The 23,558-nt window shown below is 47.7% G+C and overlaps 1 protein-coding gene and 1 long non-coding RNA gene across 3 annotated transcripts in view; both read right to left on the bottom strand.

The window, feature by feature from the left end:
• c13h11orf1 (chromosome 13 C11orf1 homolog) overlaps positions 1 to 19,690 on the bottom strand; it is a 54,682-nt gene extending 34,992 nt beyond the window's left edge. For both annotated transcript variants that reach the window (XM_045224536.1, XM_045224537.1), the window contains exon 1: positions 19,542 to 19,690. The gene's annotated coding sequence lies outside the window, so the exon portion shown is untranslated. The remainder of the gene's footprint in view (positions 1 to 19,541) is intronic.
• Positions 19,691 to 22,607: 2,917 nt separating this feature from the next.
• On the bottom strand, positions 22,608 to 23,302 carry LOC121580121. Its single transcript, XR_006002973.2, has 3 exons — positions 23,127 to 23,302; positions 22,938 to 23,009; positions 22,608 to 22,725 (listed from the first exon to the last, which is right to left on the bottom strand). It is a non-coding gene; the product is annotated as an uncharacterized LOC121580121 (long non-coding RNA).
• Positions 23,303 to 23,558: the final 256 nt, after the last annotated feature.

The following is a 23,558-nucleotide window of genomic DNA, read 5'->3' as shown; positions in this document are numbered from 1 at the left end:
CGTGCAAAGACTCAGTCATAGTCGCAATCAGAGGGAGTGGATAACTGTACTTCACAGTGATCTGATTGAGACTACGGTAATCTATGCACGGGCGCAAACCTCCATCCTTTTTCTTCACAAAAAAGAAGCTCGAGGACGCAGGAGAAGTGGAGGGCCGTATGTATCCTTGTCTTAGAGATTCGGCTATGTAAGTTTCCATAGCCCTCTTCTCCTCTTGGGACAGAGGATACACATGGCTCCGTGGAAGCGCTGCTCCTGCCTGGAGGTCTATCGCACAATCCCCCTGTCTATGAGGAGGCAAACGCGTCGCCCTCGATTTACTGAACACAAGTGCCAAATCCTCATACTCAGTGGGAATGCGCAGTGAGGACACCTGGTTTGGACTATCCACCGAGGTCGCCCCCACGGAAACACCCAAACATCTCCTCTCACACTGGGCAGACCACTCCTTAAGAGCCCTCTCTTGCCACAAAATAGAAGGATCATGGGTACTCAACCAGGGAATTCCCAGCACCACCGGATACGCAGGAGAGTCGATAAGATATAGCTGGATAGTCTCCTCATGACCCCCCTGCGTACACATCCTAAGTGGCGCTGTGACTTCCCTGATCAACCCCGATCCCAACGGACGGCTATCTAGGGCATGAACAGGAAATGGGATGTCAACAGGAAGTAGGGGAATCCCTAATTCTAAACAAAATGTACGATCAACAAAATTCCCAGCTGCGCCTGAATCTACTAGCGCCTTATGCTGGGAATGAGTTGCAACCTGTGGAAATCGCACAGGGATACAGAAGTGCACAACAGAGAGCTCTGGGTAAGTGGGACGCCTACTCACCTGGAAGGACTCCCCAGTGCAGGGCCTGCCGTCCTCTCCCCTAGGAGACCCTCCCCAACACCTGGCCGCGGTGTGTCCTCCACGGCCACAGTTGGTGCAGGGATGGCCCCCTCGTGCTCCTTCCCCTCTTCTCTCTAGCGCCAGCACCCCGAGCTCCATAGGGCTCGGCTCGGGAGGTGCTGGAGGGTGGAATGGACGAACCCCACTCGAACGCTCCGCGGGTGGCCAGCAGGGTGTCCAGCCGGATGGACATGTCCACCAACTGGTCGAACGTGAGACTGGTATCCCTGCAGGCCAGCTCTCGACGGACGTCCTCCCGAAGACTACAACGATAATGATCGATGAGGGCCCGCTCATTCCACCCTCGCGTCAGCCGCTAGAGTCCGGAACTCCAGCGCAAATTCCTGGGCGCTCCTCCTCCCCTGCCGGAGGTAGAATAGACGCTCCCCCGCCGCTTTCCCCTCAGGTGGATGGTCGAACACAGCCCTGAAGCGGCGGGAGAACTCTGCGTATGTGATCGTGGCGGCGTCTATCCTCCTCCATTCGGCGTTGGCCCACTCCAACGCCTTGCCGGTGAGACAGGAGATGAGGGCGGAAACGCTCTCGTGTCCCGAGGGCACCGGGTGTACGGTGGCCAGGTATAGTTCCACCTGCAGGAGGAACCCCTGACACCCGGCAGCGGTGCCATCATACGCCCTCGGGAGCGAGAGCCGAATCCCACTGGGTTCCGGAGCTTGGATGGGCGGACTGGCCGATGGTGATGGCAAGGTAGGGGGAGATATGGGTGCCCCTCTGTTCTCCCATCGGTGCAGAGTGTTTATTACGTCCTGAAGGGCGGTCCCGATGCGGTTGATCTGGTCGCTCTGCTCGCGGACGCGCTCCTCCAGGGACTCGGATGCTGGTGCTGCTCCTGCTGATTCCATCTTGGTGTGTTATTCTGTCAGATGTGCTGTATGTGGAAGGTGCGGGAATCAGGCGCAGGACACAGAAGCTTCGTTCAACAGTCTTTAGTGAATCAATACGGGCAAAAGTGCCCGGAGACGAGCGATACGCATACAGGCGTAAACAAACAGGAAAAATACAAACGAGCACAACAAGTGCGAAAACCTCTCCTAAACACAAGGAGGGAAAACCAACACCGACACGAAAGACAGGAAGCTCAATAACACACAACACATGACTAACAAAACAAGAACTTATAGGACACATAATCAACGCTAACTAACCACAGGTGTACAACAATCAGACAAAAGCAAACGAACATAGAAACATACAACGGTGGCAGCTAGTACTCCGGGGACGACGACCGCCGAAACCTGCCCGAGCAAGGAGGAGGAGCAGCCTCGGCAGATTCCGTGACAATGTCCTCGGATTTCCTGTGATCTTCTATGTAGAAGACCCCTTACAGTATTATAGACACTATGTCCTGGGATTTCCTATGATATTCTATGTAGAAGGACCCCTTACAGTATTATAGACACTATGTCCTGAGATTTCCTATGATCTTCTATGTAGAAGGAGGGGCGGCAGGTAGCTTAGTGGTTAAGAGCGTTGTGCCAGTAACCGAAAGGTCGCTGGTTCTAATCCCCGAGCCGACTAGGTGAAAAATCTGTCGATGTGCCCTTGAGCAAGGCACTTAACCCTAATTGCTCCTGTAAGTCGCTCTGGATAAGAGCGTCTGCTAAATAACTCAAATGTAAATGTAAATGTAGAAGAACTCTCCTTACAGTATTATAGACACTATGTCCTGGGATTTCCTATGATCTTCTATGTAGAAGAACCCCTTACAGTATTCTAGAACTCTCCTTACAGTATTCTAGAACTCTCCTTACAGTATTATAGAACTCTCCTTACCTTCTAACGACTCTTGTGTAGCCAGTGAGGATCATAGAGCAAAACATGTTAAGTATTAAGTTAGTACTAGATATTTCAAAAACTAAAAGCATTGTATTTAGGACAAATCATTCACTAAACCCTAAACCTCAACTAAATCTTGTAATGAATAATTTGGAAATTGAGCAAGTTGAGGTGACTAAACTCCTTGGTATATCCCTGGATTGTAAATTGTAAACTGTCATGGTCAAAACATATTGATGGAACGGTAGCTAAAATGGGGAGAGGTCTGTTTGTAATAAAGCGCAACTCTGCTTTCTTGACATCGCTATCAACAAAACAAGTCCTACAGGCACTAGTTTTGTCGCACGTGGACTACTGCCCAGTCATATGGTCAAGTGCCACAAAGAGGGACATAGGTAAATTACAGTTGGCCCAGAACAGGGCAGCACGGCTGGCCATGTACAGGGTGAGCTGACATGCATGTCAATCTCTCCTGGCTCAGGATGGAGGAGAGATCGACTGCATCCCTTCTTGTCTTTGTGAGAGGTATTGACATATTGAATGCGCCAAGCTGTCTGTTTAACACTAGAACCGCCATAGGCCAATGGCGACTGATGTTTGACTTTGTAAAAAAAAAAATTTAAAAAAAAGCTGTGTCCTGCTCCTTTCCTGACTTTTCCTAATTGTTTGTATTTTACCTCATTTGTCCAAATTTTTTAATCACAAACAGAAAAGTATTTAGAGCCTTTTCACCTATTCCCAACTTACCCCGCCAAGACAATGTGCTGTAGGACGTTGGTACCCAGCCAGGTGCTAACGTCTCTTTCTCCTCACTGAATTAATGACAAATGGGTGAATGGGCCATAATTGTGCACCTTACTTCACAATTTAATTTAAATTAGGCCTAACAATGATAAGGAGGGTGAAGAGGTGGATTTAATTTAGAAAGACAATAGTGTAATGATGAGTTTGTGTTATACCTATTTATCAGCAGCAAATCATTTGACTGCCGCATCTTGCAGGTTGATACTATTTTCTTTTACATTTTACTTTGTAAAAACAAGCTGTTATGGGACTGTTTTATGTACTATAACTCTATTGCTAATCACATGTATTGTCAGGGAAACGAAAACATGCTACGTGTTGCAGTAGGCCTTTAGAATAATGCAAAACATATCCTTGACTCCAAGATGATGAGCGGGAAACAAATGATGCCAGTCAGCCTTCACAGCCGGCCCATCGACACTACACCTAAACTACACCTAAACTACACCTAAACTAATTTCACACATAATAATGTCCCAGATGTGCTCAATTGGATTCAGGTCTGGGGAACGGGCGGGCCAGTCCATAGCATCAATGCCTTCCTCTTGCAGGAACTGCTGACACACTCCAGCCACATGAGGTCTAGCATTGTCTTGCATTAGGAGGAACCCAGGGCCAACCGCACCAGCATATGGTCTCACAAGGGGTCTGAGGATCTCATCTCGGTACCTAATGGCAGTCAGGCTACCTCTGGCGAGCACATGGAGGGCTGTGCGGCCCCCCAAAGAAATGCCACCCCACACCATGACTGACCCACCACCAAACCGGTCATGCTGGAGGATGTTGCAGGCAGCAGAACGTTCTCCACGGTGTCTCCAGACTCTGTCACGTCTGTCACATGTGCTCAGTGTGAACCTGCTTTCATATGTGAAGAGCACAGGGCGCTAGTGGCGAATTTGCCAATCTTGGTGTTCTCCGGCAAATGCCAAACGTCCTGCACGGTGTTGGGCTGTAAGCACAACCCCCACCTGTGGACGTCGGGCCCTCATACCACCCTCATGGAGTCTGTTTCTGACCGTTTGAGCAGACACATGCACATTTGTGGCCTGCTGGAGGTCATTTTGCAGGGCTCTGGCAGTGCTCCTCCTGCTCCTCCTTGCACAAAGGCGGAGGTAGCGGTCCTGCTGCTGGGTTGTTGCCCTCCTACGGCCTCCTCCACGTCTCCTGATGTACTGGCCTGTCTCCTGGTAGCGCCTCCATCCTCTGGACACTACGCTGACAGACACAGCAAACCTTCTTGCCACAGCTCGCATTGATGTGCCATCCTGGATGAGCTGCACTACCTGAGCCCCTTGTGTGGGTTGTAGACTCCGTCTCATGCTACCACTAGAGTGAAAGCACCGCCAGCATTCAAAAGTGAACAAAACATCAGCCAGGAAGCATAGGAACTGAGAAGTGGTCTGTGGTCACCACCTGCAAAACCAGTCCTTTATTGGGGGTGTCTTGCTAATTGCCTATAATTTCCACCTGTTGTCTATTCCATTTGCACAACAGCATGTGAAATGTATTGTCAATCAGTGTTGCTTCCTAAGTGGACAGTTTGATTTCACAGAAGTGTGATTGACTTGGAGTTACATTGTGTTGTTTAAGTGTTCCCTTTATTTTTTTGAGCAGTGTACTATTGATGAACTATCAGCAGGACGATAGACTATTGATGGGCTATCAGCAGGACAATAGACTATTGATGGACTATCAGCAGGACAATATACTATTGATGGGCTATCAGCAGGACAATATACTCTTGCTGAGTTTCGGGACTTTAAATGTATTCATGGAGTTTGTGAGGCATGTCTCTTCACCCATCTCTTTTATAGCCCAACACATGCACTGTTTTCTAACCACATCTGGATGGATCCATAACGTATTACTACGGGAATAAATATCACTGGATGACAGATACATTGTAATAAAGTAGACTATTGAAGGCAACAAATTGTTGCTTACTGAAACACCCAAAGCCATCCAGTTGTTATAATAGGATTTGAAGCAATAGCCTACCTGCGTGTGGTCAACTATTTCAGCACTGTTTCGCGCTGCTTTGAGACAAGCATGGGGACTGGTCTTGATAAATCAATCTGATTTTTATTTTCACAGAATCTCCGTTTGGGTATTGCTTAGCCTATAATTAGGCTGTGGAAATGTTAGGATTATTTTTGCTCTTCACTCGTAGTCACTATGTAACCTAGTCCTACTCCCGACCGGTCACTTAGTAACCTAGTCCTACTCCTGACTGGTCACTTAGTAACCTAGTCCTACTCCTGACCGGTCACTTAGTAACCTAGTCCTACTCCTGACCGGTCACTTAGTAACCTAGTCCTACTCCTGACCAGTCACTTAGTAACCTAGTCCTACTCCTGACCGGTCACTTAGTAACCTAGTCCTACTCCTGACCGGTCACTTAGTAACCTAGTCCTACTCCTGACCGGTCACTTAGTAACCTAGTCCTACTCCTGACTGGTCACTTAGTAACCTAGTCCTACTCCCGACCGGTCACTTAGTAACCTAGTCCTACTCCTGACCGGTCACTATGTAACCTAGTCCTACTCCCGACCGGTCACTTAGTAACCTAGTCCTACTCCTGACTGGTCACTTAGTAACCTAGTCCTACTCCTGACCGGTCACTTAGTAACCTAGTCCTACTCCTGACTGGTCACTTAGTAACCTAGTCCTACTCCTGACCGGTCACTTAGTAACCTAGTCCTACTCCTGACTGGTCACTTAGTAACCTAGTCCTACTCCTGACTGGTCACTTAGTAACCTAGTCCTAATCCTGACTGGTCACTTAGTAACCTAGTCCTACTCCTGACTGGTCACTTAGTAACCTAGTCCTACTCCTGACCGGTCACTTAGTAACCTAGTCCTAGTCCTGACCGGTCACTTAGTAACCTAGTCCTACTCCTGACTGGTCACTTAGTAACCTAGTCCTACTCCTGACTGGTCACTTAGTAACCTAGTCCTACTCCTGACTGGTCACTTAGTAACCTAGTCCTACTCCTGACCGGTCACTTAGTAACCTAGTCCTACTCCTGACCGGTCACTTAGTAACCTAGTCCTACTCCTGACCAGTCACTTAGTAACCTAGTCCTACTCCTGACCGGTCACTTAGTAACCTAGTCCTACTCCTGACCGGTCACTTAGTAACCTAGTCCTACTCCTGACCAGTCACTTAGTAACCTAGTCCTACTCCTGACCAGTCACTTAGTAACCTAGTCCTAGTCCTGACCGGTCACTTAGTAACCTAGTCCTACTCCTGACCGGTCACTTAGTAACCTAGTCCTACTCCTGACCGGTCACTTAGTAACCTAGTCCTACTCCTGACCGGTCACTTAGTAACCTAGTCCTACTCCCTGACCGGTCACTTAGTAACCTAGTCCTACTCCTGACCGGTCACTTAGTAACCTAGTCCTACTCCTGACCGGTCACTTAGTAACCTAGTCCTACTCCTGACTGGTCACTTAGTAACCTAGTCCTACTCCCGACCGGTCACTTAGTAACCTAGTCCTACTCCTGACTGGTCACTTAGTAACCTAGTCCTACTCCTGACTGGTCACTTAGTAACCTAGTCCTACTCCTGACCGGTCACTTAGTAACCTAGTCCTAGTCCCGACCGGTCACTTAGTAACCTAGTCCTACTCCTGACCGGTCACTTAGTAACCTAGTCCTACTCCTGACCGGTCACTTAGTAACCTAGTCCTACTCCTGACCGGTCACTTAGTAACCTAGTCCTACTCCTGACCGGTCACTTAGTAACCTAGTCCTACTCCTGACTGGTCACTTAGTAACCTAGTCCTATACCTGACTGGTCACTTAGTAACCTAGTCCTACTCCTGACTGGTCACTATGTAACCTAGTCCTAGTCCTGACCGGTCACTTAGTAACCTAGTCCTACTCCTGACCGATCACTTAGTAACCTAGTCCTACTCCCGACAGTCACTTAGTAACCTAGTCCTACTCCTGACTGGTCACTTAGTAACCTAGTCCTAGTCCTGACCGGTCACTTAGTAACCTAGTCCTACTCCTGACTGGTCACTTAGTAACCTAGTCCTACTCCAGACCGGTCACTTAGTAACCTAGTCCTACTCCTGACTGGTCACTTAGTAACCTAGTCCTACTCCTGACCGGTCACTTAGTAACCTAGTCCTACTCCTGACCGGTCACTTAGTAACCTAGTCCTACTCCTGACCGGTCACTTAGTAACCTAGTCCTACTCCTGACTGGCCACTTAGTAACCTAGTCCTACTCCTGACCGGTCACTTAGTAACCTAGTCCTACTCCTGACCGGTCACTTAGTAACCTAGTCCTACTCCTGACTGGTCACTTAGTAACCTAGTCCTAGTCCTGACCGGTCACTTAGTAACCTAGTCCTACTCCCGACCGGTCACTTAGTAACCTAGTCCTACTCCTGACCGGTCACTTAGTAACCTAGTCCTACTCCTGACCGGTCACTTAGTAACCTAGTCCTACTCCTGACCGGTCACTTAGTAACCTAGTCCTACTCCTGACCGGTCACTTAGTAACCTAGTCCTACTCCTGACCGGTCACTTAGTAACCTAGTCCTACTCCTGACTGGTCACTTAGTAACCTAGTCCTACACCTGACTGGTCACTTAGTAACCTAGTCCTACTCCTGACTGGTCACTATGTAACCTAGTCCTAGTCCTGACCGGTCACTTAGTAACCTAGTCCTACTCCTGACCGGTCACTTAGTAACCTAGTCCTACTCCCGACAGTCACTTAGTAACCTAGTCCTACTCCTGACTGGTCACTTAGTAACCTAGTCCTAGTCCTGACCGGTCACTTAGTAACCTAGTCCTACTCCTGACTGGTCACTTAGTAACCTAGTCCTACTCCAGACCGGTCACTTAGTAACCTAGTCCTACTCCTGACTGGTCACTTAGTAACCTAGTCCTACTCCTGACCGGTCACTTAGTAACCTAGTCCTACTCCTGACCGGTCACTTAGTAACCTAGTCCTACTCCTGACCGGTCACTTAGTAACCTAGTCCTACTCCTGACTGGCCACTTAGTAACCTAGTCCTACTCCTGACCGGTCACTTAGTAACCTAGTCCTACTCCTGACCGGTCACTTAGTAACCTAGTCCTACTCCCGACAGTCACTTAGTAACCTAGTCCTACTCCTGACTGGTCACTTAGTAACCTAGTCCTAGTCCTGACCGGTCACTTAGTAACCTAGTCCTACTCCCGACCGGTCACTTAGTAACCTAGTCCTACTCCTGACCGGTCACTTAGTAACCTAGTTCTACTCCTGACTGGTCACTATGTAACCTAGTCCTAGTCCTGACCGGTCACTTAGTAACCTAGTCCTACTCCTGACCGGTCACTTAGTAACCTAGTCCTACTCCCGACAGTCACTTAGTAACCTAGTCCTACTCCTGACTGGTCACTTAGTAACCTAGTCCTAGTCCTGACCGGTCACTTAGTAACCTAGTCCTACTCCTGACTGGTCACTTAGTAACCTAGTCCTACTCCTGACCGGTCACTTAGTAACCTAGTCCTACTCCTGACCGGTCACTTAGTAACCTAGTCCTACTCCTGACCGGTCACTTAGTAACCTAGTCCTACTCCTGACTGGCCACTTAGTAACCTAGTCCTACTCCTGACCGGTCACTTAATAACCTAGTCCTACTCCTGACCGGTCACTTAGTAACCTAGTCCTACTCCCGACAGTCACTTAGTAACCTAGTCCTACTCCTGACTGGTCACTTAGTAACCTAGTCCTACTCCTGACTGGTCACTTAGTAACCTAGTCCTACTCCTGACCGGTCACTTAGTAACCTAGTCCTACTCCTGACTGGTCACTTAGTAACCTAGTCCTAGTCCTGACCGGTCACTTAGTAACCTAGTCCTACTCCTGACTGGTCACTTAGTAACCTAGTCCTACTCCCGACCGGTCACTTAGTAACCTAGTCCTAGTCCTGACCGGTCACTTAGTAACCTAGTCCTGACCGGTCACTTAGTAACCTAGTCCTACTCCTGACCGGTCACTTAGTAACCTACTCCTGACCGGTCACTTAGTAACCTAGTCCTACTCCCGACAGTCACTTAGTAACCTAGTCCTACTCCTGACTGGTCACTTAGTAACCTAGTCCTACTCCTGACCGGTCACTTAGTAACCTAGTCCTACTCCTGACCGGTCACTTAGTAACCTAGTCCTACTCCCGACAGTCACTTAGTAACCTAGTCCTACTCCTGACTGGTCACTTAGTAACCTAGTCCTACTCCTGACCGGTCACTTAGTAACCTAGTCCTACTCCTGACCGGTCACTTAGTAACCTAGTCCTAGTCCTGACCGGTCACTTAGTAACCTAGTCCTACTCCTGACTGGTCACTTAGTAACCTAGTCCTACTCCTGACTGGTCACTTAGTAACCTAGTCCTACTCCTGACTGGTCACTTAGTAACCTAGTCCTACTCCTGACCGGTCACTTAGTAACCTAGTCCTACTCCTGACCGGTCACTTAGTAACCTAGTCCTAGTCCTGACCGGGCACTTAGTAACCTAGTCCTACTCCTGACTGGTCACTTAGTAACCTAGTCCTACTCCTGACCGGTTACTTAGTAACCTAGTCCTACTCCTGACCGGTCACTTAGTAACCTAGTCCTAGTCCTGACCGGTCACTTAGTAACCTAGTCCTACTCCTGACCGGTCACTTAGTAACCTAGTCCTACTCCTGACCGGTCACTTAGTAACCTAGTCCTAGTCCTGACCGGTCACTTAGTAACCTAGTCCTACTCCTGACCGGTCACTTAGTAACCTAGTCCTACTCCTGACCGGTCACTTAGTAACCTAGTCCTACTCCTGACCGGTCACTTAGTAACCTAGTCCTACTCCTGACCGGTCACTTAGTAACCTAGTCCTACTCCTGACTGGTCACTTAGTAACCTAGTCCTACTCCCGACCGGTCACTTAGTAACCTAGTCCTACTCCTGACTGGTCACTTAGTAACCTAGTCCTACTCCTGACTGGTCACTTAGTAACCTAGTCCTACTCCTGACCGGTCACTTAGTAACCTAGTCCTAGTCCCGACCGGTCACTTAGTAACCTAGTCCTACTCCTGACCGGTCACTTAGTAACCTAGTCCTACTCCTGACCGGTCACTTAGTAACCTAGTCCTACTCCTGACCGGTCACTTAGTAACCTAGTCCTACTCCTGACCGGTCACTTAGTAACCTAGTCCTACTCCTGACTGGTCACTTAGTAACCTAGTCCTACACCTGACTGGTCACTTAGTAACCTAGTCCTACTCCTGACTGGTCACTATGTAACCTAGTCCTAGTCCTGACCGGTCACTTAGTAACCTAGTCCTACTCCTGACCGATCACTTAGTAACCTAGTCCTACTCCCGACAGTCACTTAGTAACCTAGTCCTACTCCTTACTGGTCACTTAGTAACCTAGTCCTAGTCCTGACCGGTCACTTAGTAACCTAGTCCTACTGCTGACTGGTCACTTAGTAACCTAGTCCTACTCCAGACCGGTCACTTAGTAACCTAGTCCTACTCCTGACTGGTCACTTAGTAACCTAGTCCTACTCCTGACCGGTCACTTAGTAACCTAGTCCTACTCCTGACCGGTCACTTAGTAACCTAGTCCTACTCCTGACCGGTCACTTAGTAACCTAGTCCTACTCCTGACTGGCCACTTAGTAACCTAGTCCTACTCCTGACCGGTCACTTAGTAACCTAGTCCTACTCCTGACCGGTCACTTAGTAACCTAGTCCTACTCCTGACTGGTCACTTAGTAACCTAGTCCTAGTCCTGACCGGTCACTTAGTAACCTAGTCCTACTCCCGACCGGTCACTTAGTAACCTAGTCCTACTCCTGACCGGTCACTTAGTAACCTAGTCCTACTCCTGACCGGTCACTTAGTAACCTAGTCCTACTCCTGACCGGTCACTTAGTAACCTAGTCCTACTCCTGACCGGTCACTTAGTAACCTAGTCCTACTCCTGACCGGTCACTTAGTAACCTAGTCCTACTCCTGACTGGTCACTTAGTAACCTAGTCCTACACCTGACTGGTCACTTAGTAACCTAGTCCTACTCCTGACTGGTCACTATGTAACCTAGTCCTAGTCCTGACCGGTCACTTAGTAACCTAGTCCTACTCCTGACCGGTCACTTAGTAACCTAGTCCTACTCCCGACAGTCACTTAGTAACCTAGTCCTACTCCTGACTGGTCACTTAGTAACCTAGTCCTAGTCCTGACCGGTCACTTAGTAACCTAGTCCTACTCCTGACTGGTCACTTAGTAACCTAGTCCTACTCCAGACCGGTCACTTAGTAACCTAGTCCTACTCCTGACTGGTCACTTAGTAACCTAGTCCTACTCCTGACCGGTCACTTAGTAACCTAGTCCTACTCCTGACCGGTCACTTAGTAACCTAGTCCTACTCCTGACCGGTCACTTAGTAACCTAGTCCTACTCCTGACTGGCCACTTAGTAACCTAGTCCTACTCCTGACCGGTCACTTAGTAACCTAGTCCTACTCCTGACCGGTCACTTAGTAACCTAGTCCTACTCCCCGACAGTCACTTAGTAACCTAGTCCTACTCCTGACTGGTCACTTAGTAACCTAGTCCTAGTCCTGACCGGTCACTTAGTAACCTAGTCCTACTCCCGACCGGTCACTTAGTAACCTAGTCCTACTCCTGACCGGTCACTTAGTAACCTAGTCCTACTCCTGACTGGTCACTATGTAACCTAGTCCTAGTCCTGACCGGTCACTTAGTAACCTAGTCCTACTCCTGACCGGTCACTTAGTAACCTAGTCCTACTCCCGACAGTCACTTAGTAACCTAGTCCTACTCCTGACTGGTCACTTAGTAACCTAGTCCTAGTCCTGACCGGTCACTTAGTAACCTAGTCCTACTCCTGACTGGTCACTTAGTAACCTAGTCCTACTCCTGACCGGTCACTTAGTAACCTAGTCCTACTCCTGACCGGTCACTTAGTAACCTAGTCCTACTCCTGACCGGTCACTTAGTAACCTAGTCCTACTCCTGACTGGCCACTTAGTAACCTAGTCCTACTCCCTGACCGGTCACTTAGTAACCTAGTCCTACTCCTGACCGGTCACTTAGTAACCTAGTCCTACTCCCGACAGTCACTTAGTAACCTAGTCCTACTCCTGACTGGTCACTTGGTAACCTAGTCCTACTCCTGACTGGTCACTTAGTAACCTAGTCCTACTCCTGACCGGTCACTTAGTAACCTAGTCCTACTCCTGACTGGTCACTTAGTAACCTAGTCCTAGTCCTGACCGGTCACTTAGTAACCTAGTCCTACTCCTGACTGGTCACTTAGTAACCTAGTCCTACTCCCGACCGGTCACTTAGTAACCTAGTCCTAGTCCTGACCGGTCACTTAGTAACCTAGTCCTGACCGGTCACTTAGTAACCTAGTCCTACTCCTGACCGGTCACTTAGTAACCTACTCCTGACCGGTCACTTAGTAACCTAGTCCTACTCCCGACAGTCACTTAGTAACCTAGTCCTACTCCTGACTGGTCACTTAGTAACCTAGTCCTACTCCTGACCGGTCACTTAGTAACCTAGTCCTACTCCTGACCGGTCACTTAGTAACCTAGTCCTACTCCCGACAGTCACTTAGTAACCTAGTCCTACTCCTGACTGGTCACTTAGTAACCTAGTCCTAGTCCTGACCGGTCACTTAGTAACCTAGTCCTACTCCCGACCGGTCACTTAGTAACCTAGTCCTACTCCTGACCGGTCACTTAGTAACCTAGTCCTACTCCTGACTGGTCACTATGTAACCTAGTCCTAGTCCTGACCGGTCACTTAGTAACCTAGTCCTACTCCTGACCGGTCACTTAGTAACCTAGTCCTACTCCCGACAGTCACTTAGTAACCTAGTCCTACTCCTGACTGGTCACTTAGTAACCTAGTCCTAGTCCTGACCGGTCACTTAGTAACCTAGTCCTACTCCTGACTGGTCACTTAGTAACCTAGTCCTACTCCTGACCGGTCACTTAGTAACCTAGTCCTACTCCTGACCGGTCACTTAGTAACCTAGTCCTACTCCCTGACCGGTCACTTAGTAACCTAGTCCTACTCCTGACTGGCCACTTAGTAACCTAGTCCTACTCCTGACCGGTCACTTAGTAACCTAGTCCTACTCCTGACCGGTCACTTAGTAACCTAGTCCTACTCCCGACAGTCACTTAGTAACCTAGTCCTACTCCTGACTGGTCACTTAGTAACCTAGTCCTACTCCTGACTGGTCACTTAGTAACCTAGTCCTACTCCTGACCGGTCACTTAGTAACCTAGTCCTACTCCTGACTGGTCACTTAGTAACCTAGTCCTAGTCCTGACCGGTCACTTAGTAACCTAGTCCTACTCCTGACTGGTCACTTAGTAACCTAGTCCTACTCCCGACAGTCACTTAGTAACCTAGTCCTAGTCCTGACCGGTCACTTAGTAACCTAGTCCTGACCGGTCACTTAGTAACCTAGTCCTACTCCTGACCGGTCACTTAGTAACCTAGTCCTACTCCTGACCGGTCACTTAGTAACCTAGTCCTACTCCCGACAGTCACTTAGTAACCTAGTCCTACTCCTGACTGGTCACTTAGTAACCTAGTCCTACTCCTGACCGGTCACTTAGTAACCTAGTCCTACTCCTGACCGGTCACTTAGTAACCTAGTCCTAGTCCTGACCGGTCACTTAGTAACCTAGTCCTACTCCTGACCGGTCACTTAGTAACCTAGTCCTACTCCTGACTGGTCACTTAGTAACCTAGTCCTACTCCTGACCGGTCACTTAGTAACCTAGTCCTACTCCCGACCGGTCACTTAGTAACCTAGTCCTACTCCCGACCAGTCACTTAGTAACCTAGTCCTACTCCTGACTGGTCACTTAGTAACCTAGTCCTACTCCTGACCAGTCACTTAGTAACCTAGTCCTACTCCTGACCGGTCACTTAGTAACCTAGTCCTACTCCTGACCGGTCACTTAGTAACCTAGTCCTACTCCCGACAGGTCACTTAGTAACCTAGTCCTACTCCTGACCAGTCACTTAGTAACCTAGTCCTACTCCTGACCGGTCACTTAGTAACCTAGTCCTACTCCTGACCGGTCACTTAGTAACCTAGTCCTACTCCCGACAGGTCACTTAGTAACCTAGTCCTACTCCTGACCGGTCACTTAGTAACCTAGTCCTACTCCTGACCGGTCACTTAGTAACCTAGTCCTACTCCTGACCAGTCACTTAGTAACCTAGTCCTACTCCTGACCGGTCACTTAGTAACCTAGTCCTACTCCTGACCAGTCACTTAGTAACCTAGTCCTACTCCTGACCGGTCACTTAGTAACCTAGTCCTACTCCTGACCAGTCACTTAGTAACCTAGTCCTACTCCTGACCAGTCACTATGTAACCTAGTCCTACTCCCGACAGTCATTTAGTAACCTAGTCCTACTCCTGACCGGTCACTTAGTAACCTAGTCCTACTCCTGACCGGTCACTTAGTAACCTAGTCCTACTCCTGACCGGTCACTTAGTAACATAGTCCTACTCCTGACCGGTCACTTAGTAACCTAGTCCTACTCCTGACCGGTCACTTAGTAACCTAGTCCTACTCCTGACCGGTCACTTAGTAACCTAGCCCTACTCCTGACCAGTCACTATGTAACCTAGTCCTACTCCCGACAGTCATTTAGTAACCTAGTCCTACTCCTGACCGGTCACTTAGTAACCTAGTCCTACTCCTGACTGGTCACTTAGTAACCTAGTCCTACTCCAGACTGGTCACTTAGTAACCTAGTCCTACTCCTGACCAGTCACTATGTAACCTAGTCCTACTCCTGACCGGTCACTTAGTAACCTAGTCCTACTCCTGACTGGTCACTTAGTAACCTAGTCCTACTCCTGACTGGTCACTTAGTAACCTAGTCCTACTCCTGACCGGTCACTTAGTAACCTAGTCCTACTCCTGACCGGTCACTTAGTAACCTAGTCCTAGTCCTGACTGGTCACTTAGTAACCTAGTCCTACTCCTGACTGGTCACTTAGTAACCTAGTCCTACTCCTGACCAGTCACTATGTAACCTAGTCCTACTCCTGACCGGTCACTTAGTAACCTAGTCCTACTCCTGACTGGTCACTTAGTAACCTAGTCCTACTCCTGACTGGTCACTTAGTAACCTAGTCCTACTCCTGACTGGTCACTTAGTAACCTAGTCCTACTCCCGACCGGTCACTTAGTAACCTAGTCCTACTCCCGACCGGTCACTATGTAACCTAGTCCTACTCCCGACCGGTCACTTAGTAACCTAGTCCTACTCCTGACCGGTCACTTAGTAACCTAGTCCTACTCCTGACCGGTCACTTAGTAACCTAGTCCTACTCCTGACCGGTCGCTTAGTAACCTAGTCCTACTCCTGACTGGTCCCTTAGTAACCTAGTCCTACTCCTGACTGGTCACTTAGTAACCTAGTCCTACTCCTGACTGGTCACTTAGTAACCTAGTCCTACTCCTGACCGGTCACTTAGTAACCTAGTCCTACTCCTGACTGGTCCCTTAGTAACCTAGTCCTACTCCTGACCGGTCACTTAGTAACCTAGTCCTACTCCCGACCGGTCACTTAGTAACCTAGTCCTACTCCTGACTGGTCACTTAGTAACCTAGTCCTACTTCTGACCGGTCACTTAGTAACCTAGTCCTACTCCTGACTGGTCACTTAGTAACCTAGTCCTACTCCTGACTGGTCACTTAGTAACCTAGTCCTACTCCTGACCGGTCACTTAGTAACCTAGTCCTACTCCTGACTGGTCACTTAGTAACCTAGTCCTGACCGGTCACTTAGTAACCTAGTCCTACTCCTGACCGGTCACTTAGTAACCTAGTCCTACTCCTGACCGGTCACTTAGTAACCTACTCCTGACCGGTCACTTAGTAACCTAGTCCTACTCCTGACCGATCACTTAGTAACCTAGTCCTACTCCTGACCGGTCACTTAGTAACCTACTCCTGACCGGTCACTTAGTAACCTAGTCCTACTCCTGACCGGTCACTTAGTAACCTAGTCCTACTCCCGACCGGTCACTTAGTAACCTAGTCCTACTCCTGACCGGTCACTTAGTAACCTAGTCCTACTCCTGACCGGTCACTTAGTAACCTAGTCCTACTCCCGACCGGTCACTTAGTAACCTAGTCCTACTCCTGACTGGTCACTTAGTAACCTAGCCCTACTCCTGACCGGTCACTTAGTAACCTAGTCCTACTCCTGACCGGTTACTTAGTAACCTAGTCCTACTCCCGACCGGTCACTTAGTAACCTAGTCCTACTCCTGACCGGTCGCTTAGTAACCTAGTCCTACTCCTGACCGGTCACTTAGTAACCTAGTCCTACTCCTGACCGGTCACTTAGTAACCTAGTCCTAGTCCTGACCGGTCACTTAGTAACCTAGTCCTACTCCTGACTGGTCACTTAGTAACCTAGTCCTACTCCTGACTGGTCACTTAGTAACCTAGTCCTACTCCCGACCGGTCACTTAGTAACCTAGTCCTACTCCCGACCGGTCACTATGTAACCTAGTCCTACTCCCGACCGGTCACTTAGTAACCTAGTCCTACTCCTGACCGGTCACTTAGTAACCTAGTCCTACTCCTGACCGGTCACTTAGTAACCTAGTCCTACTCCTGACTGGTCACTTAGTAACCTAGTCCTACTCCTGACTGGTCACTTAGTAACCTAGTCCTAGTCCTGACCGGTCACTTAGTAACCTAGTCCTACTCCTGACCGGTCACTTAGTAACCTAGTCCTACTCCTGACTGGTCCCTTAGTAACCTAGTCCTACTCCTGACTGGTCACTTAGTAACCTAGTCCTACTCCTGACTGGTCACTTAGTAACCTAGTCCTACTCCTGACCGGTCACTTAGTAACCTAGTCCTACTCCCGACCAGTCACTTAGTAACCTAGTCCTACTCCTGACCGGTCACTTAGTAACCTAGTCCTACTCCTGACCGGTCGCTTAGTAACCTAGTCCTACTCCTGACTGGTCCCTTAGTAACCTAGTCCTACTCCTGACTGGTCACTTAGTAACCTAGTCCTACTCCTGACTGGTCACTTAGTAACCTAGTCCTACTCCTGACCGGTCACTTAGTAACCTAGTCCTACTCCTGACTGGTCCCTTAGTAACCTAGTCCTACTCCTGACCGGTCACTTAGTAACCTAGTCCTACTCCCGACCGGTCACTTAGTAACCTAGTCCTACTCCTGACTGGTCACTTAGTAACCTAGTCCTACTCCTGACCGGTCACTTAGTAACCTAGTCCTACTCCTGACTGGTCACTTAGTAACCTAGTCCTACTCCTGACTGGTCACTTAGTAACCTAGTCCTACTCCTGACCGGTCACTTAGTAACCTAGTCCTACTCCTGACTGGTCACTTAGTAACCTAGTCCTGACCGGTCACTTAGTAACCTAGTCCTACTCCTGACCGGTCACTTAGTAACCTAGTCCTACTCCTGACCGGTCACTTAGTAACCTACTCCTGACCGGTCACTTAGTAACCTAGTCCTACTCCTGACCGGTCACTTAGTAACCTAGTCCTACTCCCGACCGGTCACTTAGTAACCTAGTCCTACTCCTGACCGGTCACTTAGTAACCTAGTCCTACTCCTGACCGGTCACTTAGTAACCTAGTCCTACTCCCGACCGGTCACTTAGTAACCTAGTCCTACTCCTGACTGGTCACTTAGTAACCTAGCCCTACTCCTGACCGGTCACTTAGTAACCTAGTCCTACTCCTGACCGGTTACTTAGTAACCTAGTCCTACTCCCGACCGGTCACTTAGTAACCTAGTCCTACTCCTGACCGGTCGCTTAGTAACCTAGTCCTACTCCTGACCGGTCACTTAGTAACCTAGTCCTACTCCTGACCGGTCACTTAGTAACCTAGTCCTAGTCCTGACCGGTCACTTAGTAACCTAGTCCTACTCCTGACCGGTCACTTAGTAACCTAGTCCTACTCCTGACCGGTCACTTAGTAACCTAGTCCTACTCCTGACCGGTCACTTAGTAACCAGTTTTTTCTACTTGTCACTCTATTACAAGCAGAGGTGATTTGATGATGTTAAAATGTTGAAGTTGAAATGGTGCTGGAATAGTGGAGGCAGCTCCTGTTTTTTTTTTGACTTGCGGTAATTCTATGTGGCTCTAAATCAATAGTTGTTTTGTGGTCCGAAAACGTCAGAAACATTAACTTGCTTGACCGTGCTGTAGGTCATGTAACTGTTTGTTACATGTAATATGTTTTGTGGACTTCACCGGACAGAGGTTGCTCTCCGGTTTTGTGATGAAACAAAGGTGTGGTTGAATTTATTCGGTCACTGTGTCTTCTTATTGTCTAGGCCTTAGGCCTATATATCACGGTGGCAAGGCATATGAACTAACAGGACTTATAGACCAAACAACGCAATTATCAACGACACATACTGTAGGTTGTAATATGTTTATTTTTTTCTGGCTTGGCTTCCCCAGTGATGTTACCCATGCACCGCTACTGTAAAAGTGTAAATATATATATATATATATGTTTCCCATGCCAATAAAGAACATTTTAATTGAATTGAGAGCGACAGCAAGAGCTGAGCATCTGAATATCTGAGCAGTGTATTATTATGTTGAATAGAACAGGCCTACATTGTAGAGAAATATAACCTGGATAACAGTCAGACCTCTCCTACCATAACATGGATACAGTTAGCTGACTCCTTGTCCTTCAACTTCACCTAATAATTCACTATCTATCCTACTATCCAATAACCTTTGTACGTATTCCTTTAAGTGCTGCTATAATTCACATCTCAATGGCAAGGAGAAGAGGACACATACAGGAACCATGGCGCAGGCCCCGGTAGAAACTGGAACATATTTTCCAAACAGTTCTACTCATTTCCACCCCGGAATGTATAAAGGTCCCTTTTGACTGGGATAAACGGTATAACGTGATGTATTTAGTTGGTAATGGCCTGAGGTAAATATCTAAATACTTCTTACCTGCTGACAGCTGAGCTTGACTCGAGGACAGAACTCCTGCAGGCTCCTTTATTGTCAAGCGTTTCCTTGGTGATAAAGACAGCCGCTCTGTGCGCAAACAGCGGATCCGTCTATACATTTATGTATGTAATTTAGCAGACGCTCTTATCCAGTTACAGTTAGTGAGTGCATTCATGTTTTCATGCTGGCCCCCCGTGGGACTCGAACCCACAACCCTGGCGTTGCAAGCGCCATGCTCTACCAACTGAGCCACACCGGACCCCGTACGTCATATTAACTCCGCCATTCTACTTCGATTTCAGAGCTCTCTCGTCTGACGCCCCGGTGCCGCGCGGTGAAACACCGCTTCCCATTCATTTTCAATGGAAGGAACGCGGTGAGAAGCGGAGAGGGCGGGGGACTTTTTGGATGCAAATCACCTGCGATGACCGCTGGGCGACGACCAATCATATCGTCGACTGGTTCCCATGACGACTTGGACGAGACTTTCTTCAGCAGATGTCTGACAGAAATATTGGGAGGGAAGCACATTTAAGTAATTATAACGTCATAACGAATCATGCAAAACATTTACAGTTTAGAGGAATATGTTAGTTAATGTAGAGACAAACGATTATGCATATTTTTTTGTCATAAAGTTAATTTACGAAAATCGCTATTTAGCCAGCTAGCTTTATTGGCGTTGTGACATGAGTATGAAATTGTAATTCTGGTTGTTTCATGTTTTAGGGACTCCTGAGAACCAGCTAACCAGGCTGTCGTCTTGTGAAACAGTGGATGTAAAGAATCTAGCAAGCTAAAGCATTTACTGCATGTTGAATGTACAATTTTGTAAACTTGCCTTGCTGATATTTTCTATGCAATGCAGCTGAAGTAACGTAGCTAGTTAACTATTTTCTTGCTTATTGTGTAGTGGAGGATAAATATACCTGTATGCCTATGGATGTGTAGCTAGCTATGTAGCTGATCTGTGAATGGACCCTAAAACGTTTGGCATAAATATTAGTTCAGAACCTAGCTATGAACCTCAGCTATCATAGCCGGTTGTATCAACTTCGAAACAGTCTGAATGACATTAATGAAGCCTATGGATTGAGTAGAATATAATATAACTTTGTGCCAAGGTTGCAAGTCGTATCTACATGTAGTTATGACCATGCATGAGATCCCATATTGTAGCCTGTACATTGAATTTATTCACTGATCATGTACTATACCTTGGCAAATAAAGGTGCGGTTCAGGTATTAATGCCTGTGAGACAGTCTTTTTCAGTCATATCCAATACCAGGAGTATCAAACTCCAGTCTTTGAATGATGCTAGTCTGCATGTATGTATTACAATTATACACTTCAACAGTGTTGACCAATCCTAGTCCTGGGACATCGATGGTTACACATTGTAACTATGCAATAGACTACAAAACATGATTTAACTAGTTAAAGGCTGATTTGTATTTCATATAAACAGAATTTAAAAACAGTACACTACACTTCCTATGCATCATGTAAATACTCTAAAACCGGTTCATCTCACTATCTAACTCCCTTCCTCTGCCCTAATCTGAGGACAGGTGTAGTATTTCATCCAATTTGACTTAATTTCAACCAGTAGAGAACGTGAAACGCTTTATTGAAAGAAGTTAATTATCCAAGTGTTATAAATACATAATACATGCATTATATTATAATTGTAATATTATATTCTAAATACAAGTTCAATCTGTACTTCAATGCACATCTGGTGTGCATTATAAAAACAGAGGAAGACAGAGGAGGTGGGGAGAGAGGTGGGAGGAAGAGGAGGTGGGGAGAGAGGTGTGAGAAAGAGGAGGTGGGGAGAGAGGTGTGAGAAAGAGGAGGTGGGGAGAGAGGTGTGAGAAAGAGGATGTGGGGAGAGAGGTGTGAGAAAGAGGATGTGGGGAGAGAGGTGTGAGAAAGAGGAGGTGGGGAGAGAGGTGTGAGAAAGAGGAGGAGGGGAGAGAGGTGTGAGAAAGAGGAGGTGGGGAGAGAGGTGTGAGAAAGAGGAGGTGGGGAGAGAGGTGTGAGAAAGAGGAGGTGGGGAGAGAGGTGTGAGAAAGAGGATGTGGGGAGAGAGGTGTGAGAAAGAGGAGGTGGGGAGAGAGGTGTGAGAAAGAGGATGTGGGGAGAGAGGTGTGAGAAAGAGGAGGTGGGGAGAGAGGTGTGAGAAAGAGGAGGTGGGGAGAGAGGTGTGAGAAAGAGGAGGTGGGTAGAGAGGTGTGAGAAAGAGGAGGTGGGGAGAGAGGTGTGAGAAAGAGGATGTGGGGAGAGAGGTGTGAGAAAGAGGAGGTGGGGAGAGAGGTGTGAGAAAGAGGAGGTGGGGAGAGAGGTGTGAGAAAGAGGAGGTGGGGAGAGAGGTGTGAGAAAGAGGAGGTGGGGAGAGAGGTGTGAGAAAGAGTGTAAAAGACAGAAAGGGAAAGAGGGAAGAACAGAGGAGCAGGGAAGACAGCATATGATTAATGAATTACAGTGCTACTAGGGAAGACAGCATATGATTAATGAATTACAGTGCTACTAGGGAAGACAGCATATGATTAATGAACTACAGTGCTACTAGGGAAGACAGCATATGATTAATGAATTACAGTGCTACTAGGGAAGACAGCATATGATTAATGAATTACAGTGCTACTAGGGAAGACAGCATATGATTAATGAATTACAGTGCTACTAGGGAAGACAGCATATGATTAATGAATTACAGTGCTACTAGGGAAGACAGCATATGATTAATGAATTACAGTGCTACTAGGGAAGACAGCATATGATTAATGAATTACAGTGCTACTAGGGAACACAGCATATGATTAATGAACTACAGTGCTATCCTAATATTCTCTCAGTTCATCACAGTTACATAATAGTGTCTCTAGCGGTGTCTCCTAACAGCCTTGGGTCCCCAGTTGGCCCGAAGGTTATCTTAGAGCGGGTGAGCCTTGGGTCCCCAGTTGGCCCGAAGGTTATCTTAGAGCGGGTGAGCCTTGGGTCCCCAGTTGGCCCGGAGGTTATCTTAGAGCGGGTGAGCCTTGGGTCCCCAGTTGGCCCGAAGGTTATCTTAGAGCGGGTGAGCCTTGGGTCCCCAGTTGGCCCGAAGGTTATCGTAGAGCGGGTGAGATGGTGATGACGGGACTGGGGGTTGGCATCCTCTCGCACATCAAAACATACCTGCAGACGAGAGACAGATGGAGAGAGAGATAGAATTTTAAAAAACACAGGGCTTAATCATGCTAACACTGTCAGTCATCATAATCATCAGGAGGTGAAATGCAAAACTGACCTTGTATCATTAACTCTGGGACTACAACATCTCTCTGTATTTCAATGTAAAGCATCTCTTTAATAATACTTCCTGTTGACCCGACCAAGTGACCTCTCACCTCTGATCCTGCTGTGCCCTCCGTGTAGCCAGTTCAGATGAGGGAGGGGTTCACCAACACAGCTGATATAACCTAGAGGATTTAGGGAGAAGGGGGGAGAGGGATGAAGTGAAGGAGAGAGACTGTTATTGAGAAAATAAGGTAGTTAAAGAGACAGTGTTCAACAGGAATCTGTGTGTGTGGCCTCACCTGGTGTCCACACTAAGTGGCTGCAGAGTACTTTATACTGAAAAACATTAACAGACACATGAGGACAAACAGTACAGCGTAGCTACACTAGAAGTCTGACGTTTATATACACTGAGGTTGGAGTCATTAAAAGTTGTTTTTCAACCACTCCACAAATGTCTTGTTAACAAACTATAGTTTTGGCAAGTCGGTTAGGACATCTACTTGTGCATGAAAGTAATTTTTCCAACAATTGTTTACAGACAGATTATTTCACTGTATCATAATTCCAGTGGGTCAGAAGTTTACATACACTAAGTTGACTGTGCCTTTAAACAGCTTGGAAAATTCCAGAAAATGATGTCATGGCTTTAGAAGCTTCTGATAGGCAAATTGACATAATTTGAGTCAATTGGAGGTGAACCTGTGGATGTATTTCAAGGCCTACCTTCA

Source organism: Coregonus clupeaformis, chromosome 13 (genome assembly GCF_020615455.1).
Source record: "Coregonus clupeaformis isolate EN_2021a chromosome 13, ASM2061545v1, whole genome shotgun sequence".
Lineage (NCBI taxonomy): Eukaryota > Metazoa > Chordata > Actinopteri > Salmoniformes > Salmonidae > Coregonus > Coregonus clupeaformis.
Note: the sequence above shows the minus strand (reverse complement) of the source record. Positions and strands in the feature narration are given on the sequence as shown.